The following is a 10,875-nucleotide window of genomic DNA, read 5'->3' on the forward strand; positions in this document are numbered from 1 at the left end:
TAAACATCAGGATCATAACCATAGTGTTCTGGACTTTTTGATTCAGAGGCCCGATAAAGGACCATATCCAGGGGAGACTACGCAAAGGAGTCAGATATGACTTTGGAATGTTGATAGTGAACTGCAATGATGTCAGGAAGTTTGCCACCATAAGGAGGTGGCCCATGGAGGAAAGTGGGATCTTTCTGACATGGTTGCCCCCACTTTTTGCCTGGTGTCAGTGTGTTTTGACTGAAGTACACTGGAATCCTGCTAACCAGGACCCCAGTGGCAGTGTTCTCCTACCTAGATTTGGCTGATAAGTACTTGTTACACTCCACAATTGCCATACTGGTGTACCCCTGTACGTCCCTAGTATATGGTACTTAGGTACCCAGGGCATTGGTACACCAGGCATCCGCCATTGGCTGCAGTATGTATTAGGCCTCAGATGGGAGCCCATGTAGTGTGTCTACAGGCCTGCCATTGTAGTCTGTGTGCAATGGTGCATGTACCTTTCACCCCAGATATAAGGTTTACCTTATATTGCGGCCACTGCACTTAGACCCTATAAGTCACTCTTAAGTTAGGCCCTTCAGCCCAAGGGCAGGGTGCATGGTCCTAAGTGTGAGGGTACCCTTGCCTGGGCAGAGATGCCCCTACAAATCCTGGACCCCTTTTTTTTGGGGCTTTATAAGTGCAGGGAAGCCATTTTAAGGTATGTAGTCGACACTGGTCAACACAACATATCCAACTACATAATGGCTTCATCAAACCTAGTGATGTTTGGTATCAAACCTGTTGGAATCATGCAACTACACCGACTCCAGTGTTAGTTGCATGGTACCATGTAATTTGGGGGGTCCTTGGTGGATCCTCAATGTCTACCTGTGCAGCCTTGCAGAGTCTGCGTGCAACCTAGTACTGCCGTTGACCCCAGACACTGTTCTGCCCTCCTGCTGCTGAGCTCAACTCGGACAGGCCAAAGCAGAACAAAGAATTTCCTGTAGAGGAGAGGTGTTACCACCTCTCGTTTAGAAATAGGTGTCTCTGGGTTAGGGTGAGGGTGCTACTGACTGCCACCAGACTGCATGAAAGGGTACACTTGGACCTCCTTGCAAAATCAATTTTCTCCAGTGCAGGAGCCCCTGGCTCCCGCTCTGGCGCAAAACACATAAAGGACAGGGGAGCGACCAAACCCTGTCCAGCTCCTTTAGAAATAGGGGTCTCTGGGTTAGGATGGGGGTGCTCCTGAGCGCTACCAGACTGCTTTGAGGAGCACATTTGGTGCACTTCTTGCAAAAGCATTTTTCTCTAGTGCAGGGGCCCCCGGCTCCCGCTCTGCGCAAAAACCCACAAAGGACAGGGAAGTGACCACCCCCTGTCCAGCTCATCCCCTACAGAGATGCCTAGAGCTCTGCCATGTGGTCACTTGATTCTGCCATCTTGGAAATAAGCTGAGCAGAGGCCCCTAGGAGCATCTCTCCGGTCAGTCCAGCAGAGTAGCATCTCCGATACCCCCCCCCCCCATAAGTGGGTCAGTGCAGAAGCTCTCCAACCCACTTCCTGGCTTACTTAAGGGCTCCCTAGATTTGTCTGCAAGATCCTTCTTCAAGACACTTCTGCGACCTGGACACCGGCTTCTGCTGCTGGACTTCACCGGGAACCAAGACAAGCCTGCATCTGGTAGCATGGCTCCTACTACAACTTTGCCCCCGGGTATTGCAAGGACTCTGCAATGTCCGTGCATCCTCCAGAGTCACAAGGACTCTGCCTGCACTAAGGACAGCAAGAAGGAATCTCCCTTGGAGTGAAGGAGTCACTCCCCTGCATCCGTAGGCACCTCAATGTCAACGATCAGTTTGTGGATCCTGCTGTCCCATGGACTCTTCAAGGCTCTGCAACACAGGTGGTGGTTCTGTGGCTCTCCAGAAGGTTGACCTGTCTTGTTTGCAACTGGGAAGTTTGTGGTCCCTGTTGAGTTGCTTGGATGGAACCCCTGTGCACTGTGTCTATTTGTCATTGCCATGGCATATTGGCTCTTCAGTCTGAAGACCTCCTAGCTCCCACAAGCCCCAGCCTAAAGCATCACACAGCTCCAATACCGACATCCTCCCTGCAATTAGTGAAACTTGGGCATCCATCTTTGTGCTGCTGAGGCCTCCTCACAACTCCCTGTGCCTTCTGCCAGAGGGTACTCCTGGAGTCTCCAACTGATTCCTGCTGCCTCTCCTTCTTGCTGAGGGCTGGCCCTGACTTATCTCTATAGGTTGAGTCCCTTGGACCTTGCTGGTCCCCACTTCTGCAACTCTTCTTGCATCATGTCTTTTGCTTTTGCCAAGGCTTGTTGGTGGTCCTGCTGGCCACTAACCCATCTGCAATTCAACAACTGGCATGGGACAGCTCGTGGACGATTCCTGACATACTTCTGCATTGCCCGGACTCCACAGCTGCATCTTCAAGACCTCCGTCCTACAGTGAAGTATCTCTGAGAAGGGTGGCCATTGCCCACCTGCACCCCCTGTGCGCCTCCATGTGGCTTGGACTCTGTCCTCTCTCTCCACAGGTAATCCATGCCTGGGTTCCACTGACCAGGTCCATGAGTCACTGTAGCAGCTGGACAGCAGAGGTCCCCAATGACTTCAAACAAGAGGCTCTGACACAAATTCATCCCTAGGCACCTGGCCTCCCTGGTGTAGATACTCGACTTCTCTGGTTATCCACAGGTGGGGGCACTCTCGAACCTTCCTTGTCTTAATGGGTTTCCTTGGGTTCTTCTGGAAATGGTCCTGAAATATGAAAACTAACTGCAACTTCCCAATGTTATCCTATGGGCACCTGATCCGGGGTAACATCTCTGCACACGGGCGCCTGGGGAAACCTAGTTTCTTACCTCTGGTGTTTTAGTGCTTCCCTGATCCTGAAGATCCTTGGAGGTCAGTCATGGTTAGTTGTGAATTTCTTATCCCATTTGTTTAGTAAATGCCCCCCCTGCCCAAAAATAGGGGCCCATGTTATTTTATGCTTTTACTTACCTGTTTCTAAGTATACTTTTGTGTGTTTATATCTCCGATTTGGAAATGTACCAAAGTTAGTTTAGTGCCTGTGTTTTAATAAATAATATTTTTCTAACATTAGTTGGTTCTTTTTCGTGTGAACATTACTGACCGGATTTTGTGGTATTTGCAATTGCTTTACACCCTCTCCGATAAGCCTTAGCTGCTCTCCATAGCTCCTGTTTGAGAGCTGTGGTTATTTGCAACCACTAACACTACAACTAAGGGTTGCCTGGACTCAGTACAGGGTGCCTTGCCTATAGGTGTACACCATATACTGAACCATCCTCCTACAGTTCACAAGTGATTGGCAAGCTTGCCTTCAGCAGCCAGTCATCAAAGTAGGGAAAGACGGGTATGCCTGAAGGAGAGCACAGCAAACAGAAGACACTCCTAGTCCACCTTGCACCTGTGAGACTGCAGAACATGAAATATAGGAGTCCTGCAGCTACCATTCAGTCTATTGTATCCACGGCAGATAGAACCTAGGCCAGTGTGAGCATCTTCATCTGTTTTGAGAGGACTGTTGCCTACAGGGTGGTCATGTGCAGCTAAGGGTAAACTGTAGTGGTTTGTGGCTGCTGCTGGAGGGGCATGTGGCTGGGGAGTTCACTGTCCCTGTGGGCCTGAATGTTGTCTATTGGATCCCAACTCTGAAAGGACTCAGGTGCCAGTTGCTGGGGTCGTGGGCCTTGGCAATGCCTGTGTGCAAAACCCTTGGCAAGAATCAAAAGAGGCAAAACTGTAAGGGATACTGCCTTACGGGTGTTGAGAGACTGAAGGAGCATGGATCGGCTCTCCTTTTTAGGTTGAGCATAGCAGCGTGCAAGCGCTGCTTTTCCGACGTATTGGTATGCAACTGAGCTTTTAACCACGCCCACCACACGCCCATCACTACCACTCGTTTGTGGGCTTGCCCTTCAAAAATACTTTGTTCGTTGGTAAATGTTCTACGTTTGTCCCTCCTTGGGGCAGTTTGGTTACTGCCTTGGACATCACACCTGTTAAATGGCTAATTGCACTTTTGCTGATACGTTTGACTGCTAGCAAACTTCTTTTTCCTTTTGTGTGTCTCTTTCACGTGAATGCTCATGGCGGCCGTAGCGCTGTGAATGCGCTTGTTATGTGAAACTGTATTACTTTTCGTTTTCAATTTATGTGGCAAGAAAAGCCCGGTTAGGCGTTTACAACGCTAATAGCTCTAACTCGAGCAAGTGCGAGACCCACTGCATTGTAAATGCTTGTTTGAAGTGCTGTAGTTCAGAATCAACTTTCTCCCCAAATAGACAAGTCACATAAAAAAGCATATCCATAAGTGACGCCTTATCATCACCAGACTTGCACTGAATCGCATCCATGTGCTCAGCCGGAGCACCAGGCTAGTCTCTGCTAAGCAATCATTAGTGTCCAGTCCTGATCTTATAATCTACTTGGCTGCGTCCTGGTCATCTTAAATAGTTTGTACCAAATTGGCACAGAATTCCTCTGGGACTGCCCGCAGGATCTCAGCAACCATGCCCCATAATGCGTGAGAGTACCTACCCAGCAAGTAGCTGGTGTTGACTGACAAAAAGCAAGACTAGGCTAAATGAAGAGCACATCAATTTCCCAAATACCTCCATTCTCTTCGACTTTGTCTGAGTGGAGTTTGTAGGGAATGAGTTGAGATTAATCCTGCTAGTTGATGTTTGAACAACTAGGCTCTCTGGAGTAGAGTGCTACGTCAGGACGGCAGGCTCAACCAGGGCAGGCCTGTGGTCTCATGCTCCGTCTGTTCACAGGTCGGCAAGAGCCACGCTTAGCCCAGGTACCCATTATAGTATCAATCAGGGCTTCGTTGAATGGCAGCAATGTCTCAGATGAAGTATGTCCAGGCTTCAAAACTTCAGTAAGGACATTGGTTTTCATCTCAGTAGAAGGCAACTGTAAATCCAGGACTTCAACTGCTCATCTGATGAATTAAGCAAATGAGGTTGTCTCTTCTGTAGAAGGCCAGGGAAAATCCAGTGTCAAGGGAAGCGCCTGATCCACAGGCCTCTTGTAGATCTAAATAAAAATAATCATCATCATCATAGTGTGGAGGTCATTCATCCCCATCATCTCGAATATCACCAAAAGCTGTTTGACATTGATCACAGTCAGATCCATAAAGTTGTTTTAGTGCTGGAGGGCAGCTCCTAAGTAAAGTTACTGTTTCGTCTGAATCACAATGATCTGGAGCTGGGTGTGTCAGAACCGTTCCAGGGTGCAAATTTTATTTGCGGTTGAGACAAATTCAATCATGACAATATGAACGGTGTCCTCCCCTGGCTTGGACAGAGTCGGGCTGGCATTGACGTGGCAGGAACTGGTATGGATCTTGGTGCTAGGTATGGAGTCAGAGCTGAACCAAAACAGGTTTAGGAGGCACAGTTGGCACAGGGTATAGATCAGCCAGCGGTAACCTGGTTGGAGGCCTCTGTGGATCCCTGGGGCGCATAGAAGCTCAAGAGGGAGCCAGCAGGGTGCAAACGATTTACTATGTTGCTTCCTCTAAAGCCTCAATCTGTGGCAATATTCCAGAGGGCCCCAAAAATTTAGAGTGCATCTGGAACAGCTCTGGAATCATCTCCGCAGTGGTGGTCTGGGAGCAAGATAGTGGGGCATCTTGAGTTCCTCTTGTCTTCTGAGAAAGAAAATGGCAAGGCTGGGACAAGACTTGCTTGGCCTTCTTTTTAAACTTAGATCTCCCCAAAGACTTAGACAGTAATGAAAACCTGTTGTGGGAATGGCCCCAAGAGCGGAAACAGTCTTAAGCAGCTTCCTTCGGTGTTCAGTGGCATACAACTTGGCTTTGCAATCCTAGATTGCCTTCAGGTTCATAACTGCACCTGCCTCAGATGACTTGGAGTCAGAGCCGAACCCAAACATCACAGACACACCTTATGGGGGAATCCCTCACTGGCATCTGCTTGAGACAGTCCCAACAAGGTTTAAACCCTGTAGTTTTAAGAGGAGAAATGCTCCCTTTCACACTGGAAAAGAATTTTGAGAAACAACTTGTCAACTGATGAGAAAATGTTAGGAGCTAGCTCCTGATCGGAGTACAAAGTTGCAGAAGGAAAGGAACTGATGTCTGTACACTAGGGCTGCTCTGACCATCACTTAATGGATGAAATGTCGTCTGTGTGGAGGTGCATGACGCCACCTACCGGCATGGTGGGGCTATGTTGAAAAATCATCTGGATTCAGTGTGACTCTTGAGGATATTACAAAGGTGAGGAATTTACATTCAGAAGTATCCATTACAAAAACATGAAAAAGGATATAGCTGGTTGATTTACATATCAGGCACCACCTTTGAAGTAAACTTTGGTAATGTATGCAGTGTGACTGTATCAATGTGAAACCTTGGAGGACTAAGCTTGAATCTAACCTAACTTTCCTGGTGAAGATGATAGCCACCAGAAAGACTGTTGTTGTTCCCATTGTGCCACAGACTCATAATCGATGCAGCCACTTGCAGCAGAACGATCAAAATGTTCCTTAACACAGGTAGAACAAAGAGGGTACCATGGTAAGGCCTTATCCATCGGATATCCACATGAGCTCGGTTTGCTTGGCTCAAGATGCAGGTCATTTAATGAGCAAGAGGCACATGCGTTTTTCCATGTCTGATCATAAATAGTGTTGGCTGAGCCAACCCTGACGTTTGCTACTACCTCCATACATACCTGGCTGAGACCCAATTACTCAACAGTCTGCAACCCGACTCTGCAGATGGGTTTCTGGAAGTAGAAAGTGAGGACATCTTGAAATGAGAAGCAACTCTTGGAACCATCTTTGCCATTTTTTTCATGCATTTGCACCTGTCAATTGCACTCCATCAGTCTGCACCAATCAGTGCAGTGGAGGTTCTGGGAGGAAAGTGATCTTGCCTGTGGAGAACCACACTCCTCATACCGTGGTTTCTGAAGCTTGGAGACAAAAGCAGAACGTTTGCGATTTCTCCTTATCATGAAAAAGTCTATCCTTTGCAACCCACTATTTAAAAAAGGCTGTTCACTACTTTCTAATTCAGTTCCCACTTGGGCATCTCAAGCTTTCTCAGCTTACTTTAACAGAACACTACTTGATGCCCAACCAGTCCTTGAGTTCTCTCTTGACTGTCACTTTGGTAGACTAACGCTGCTGGTGACTTTCCAGCAGGTTTAACTTCCTGTGGTCTACTGATTATATCTTGCAGTACCAGGAGTCGAGGTCAGCAATACTGTTATGAATCTGGCATAGCCCAGACCCAGAGGCACAGCAGGACAGAGTTTGGTACAGTGTCTAGTGTTCTGCCAGAGCAGGATGGAGTTTGATGCCACATTGGACATTTCCTAGAATCCCGCAACCCTCTTTCCTGATTGAAAATCGTAGTTCTCTTTTTCCTTCTGCTTGAAGGAAAATTCTGCTACGCTTCACATTGTGTGCATCTTGGCCCGCATACACCAATATGGACTCTCCAGCTGTGGGTCATGCACGGAAATGTTCCTCTGACTACACAGTCCACAAGTAACATTTGAACAGCAACAAAATTAGGAGGCACTAGGAAAATCCCTACACAAAAACCTGCACCAAAATGAACAAGCTACTTACCTTCTGTAATGCTTTTTGTGATGGGCACAAAGTCTAATTGCAGATTACTCACCTTCTGAATTATCCCAGGCACCAGACTGGATTCAGAAGCTTTTCTTCAATAGTTTTTCCACGCCGGCAGGGGCACCATTTCAAAGTAGGCTTTGCATGCAGCATCGTGTGACATCATTGGAGCTGTAAAGCGCCCCGTCGGATTGCGGACGTCCACTTACGATCTTTTTTACCACACCCGCAAGGCTAACAGATGGTTCTAACCTACTGAGATAGGTGCAGTTCTCAAAATTATCAATATATTATTGTTACATGTGTGGAACATGAATTTAGTTACTTCGGTATTTAAATAGATATGTATGTAAAGATATATTTATAAATAGGAATAAGCAGAAATACACAACCGAGCCATGGAGAGGAGGCTGGGTCGGTGAGGAATATGCAGGTAGACTTTGTATCCACCAGAAAAATCATTACAGAAAATAAGTAACTTGTTCTTCTGATGGATACATCTTCCAGCAGATTCCTCACCTTTGGAATAAAGTTCCCAACCGGTACCACACTCTGAGATGGGAGCATGGATGACTAAACCAAGAAAGAAGTCTTGTAGAACTGAACGAGCAAAGTTACTTTCCCTTCTTACTTCCACATCTTAACGATGTTTTGCAAACGTGTGAAGGGAGGACCAACTTGCTGCTATGCCTGTATCTCCTATAGGAACCGCTCTAGCTAGGACAGAACTAGAGGATTTAGCTCTGGTGGAATGAGCATGAATACCTACAGACAGCTTCTTTTGTGCCACTGAATAGCAGATTTTGGTACAAAGAATGATGCATCTTGAGAGTGTCAATTTGTGAACTGCTTTTGCCTTCATTTTTTTGTATGTATCCTCTGAAGAGTTGATCAAGTCTGAATTCTCTGGTTCAGTCACTTTAGAAACTGGGCACTCTTTGGGGTCAAATCCATGTAGTCTTTTTAATTCCTTCCTAGGGTGAGGAGGAGGGCAGGAGATGAAAAGGGTGATGGATTTACCTAAGTGGAAAGGAGTAACTATTTTAGGAAGGAAGGCAACCTTGGTCCCTAATATCAGTTTGTCTGGAAATAAGGTAGTAAATGGTAGTTTTACACTCATAGGCTGAAATTCCCTGACACGTCTTACTGATGTGATGACAATAAGAAACATTTTTTGAAGGACAACAACCTTAAAGGACAACTATCAAGGGGCTCAAAGGGAGAACACAATAAAAAGTGAGGACCAAATTAAGGCTCCACTGAGGCTTGAGTTATCTGTTTGTAAGACCCGTTAGAAATCATAAAACAACTGGAGTTTTAAAGAACAATAGTTCATTCTTTGAGTGTAGAAAAACCGTCAAGGCTGTAAAGTAACCTATAATTTTTTCAATTGAACAGCCTTGTTGAGCTACGTAAAGGGCAAGAGAGATTATCAGATAGATAGGCTTTGGTGGAATCGATGTATTAATGAGCACACCACTTTGCAAAATATATCATCTGCTAGAGTACACCAATTTGGTTGAAAGGTGACTAAAGAAGAAAATGATGTCCACCACTTTAGGTGATTGAGAGAAAGAATTCACTGCTCAATCTCCAGTCATGCAGGATGAGGCTCTGGAGTTTAGGGGTGTAGAACCTGCCAGGGTGACGGCAACAGGAGGTCTGCCCGGTGATAGAGACTGAGTGGAGAGCACAGGGATAGGTGAATAAGGTCTGCTTACCAAACTGGCCAGTCCAGAGAGATTAGGATTACTTGAGCCTCGTCTACGCAAATCTTCCTCAACACTCGAGGAATTGAAAGAATGGGAGGAAACACGTACAGGAGTTGAGTAGTCCACTTGAGATAAAACACATCTCCCAGTGCTCCCTGCATTGGATACTGGCAGGAACAGAATTTCAGGCAGTGAGCGTTGTCATGCATAACAAAAAATGTCCACATGAGGATTACCCCATAAATTAAAGATGCCCAGGATTGCCTCTCAGTGAAGACACCATTTGTGCCAGATAATAATGGTTGAGACTGTGCACTTGCATGTTGACAACTCTGTCTGGGTGGTTGGCTACTGCACCAATCTGATGCTCCTGTGCCCAGGACCAGAGTCGTAGGAGCCTCTCTGTAGATGAGTCCTCACTTCTCCCCATTTGTTGATGTACCACATTGCTATTGTGCTATCTCTCAAGATTTGGACCGACATACCACAAAGAGAAGGAAGAAAGGAAGGCCTTGAGAGCTAGACATATCGCCCATAATTCCAACAGAATGATGAGTAAGCTTTATTAGTCTGCAGACCAGTGGCCCCTGATGTTCAGTTCCTCCACGTGAGCTCCTTACCCTAAGGTGGAGGCATCTGTTTTCACTGTGACCACCAGCGACAGAGGGTGAAAAGGTTTTTCTTGAGAAAGATATCTGCTCACACTCCACCACTGCAGATCCATTGCTGTGTCCCTTGAAATCCTGATGCACGTCAGCAGATCTCCAATGTGTGCAGAGGCACCTGTGGAGGGCCCTCATGCTGGTGTGCATGTGTGACCAATAGAATGCAGGGAGCTGGCATACTTAACAGGAGTAAAACTGTCAGAACTGGAATAACGCCTGCATTCATAACCATCAGAATTGTAGCCTGAATGTCTTGAATCCTTGGGAGGAATGTTTGATTCCATGTGGTATCCAATACTACCCCTATGAACAGTATGCACTGAGATGGCACCAGCTGAGAATTGGCTTTGTTAATCAAAAAAACAATGATGTCCAACATTTGAGTTGTTTCATTTAAGAGGTAAAGCAGCAAATCAGGAGTGTGGGCCTTGAGTAGCCAGGCATCCAGGTAAGGGAGTACAGAAATTCCTTTCCTTCTGAGGTAAGTTACTACCACTGTCATCACTTTTGGGAAGACTCCTGGTGCACAAGTGAGGCTGAACAGTAGGTATTTGAACTGAGAGTGTTCGGATCCTACTGGTAAGTGGAGATACTTCCTGCATAGTCACAGGATAGGGATGTGGAAATAGGCACCCTGCATATAGATACACACCATCCAGTCTCCTGCTTTCAGTGCCAGCAGAACCTGAGCAAATCATTTTTAACTTTTCCTTTTTGAGGAACTAGTTCAAAATACTGAGGTCTAGGATCAGCCATAACCTGCTGTTCTTTTTGGATATCTGAAAATTCCTGGAATAGCATCCTTGTACCTATTCTTTCTCTGGAACAATTTCACTGTTT

The sequence above is a fragment of the Pleurodeles waltl genome, chromosome 4_2 (assembly GCF_031143425.1).
Source record: "Pleurodeles waltl isolate 20211129_DDA chromosome 4_2, aPleWal1.hap1.20221129, whole genome shotgun sequence".
NCBI lineage: Eukaryota > Metazoa > Chordata > Amphibia > Caudata > Salamandridae > Pleurodeles > Pleurodeles waltl.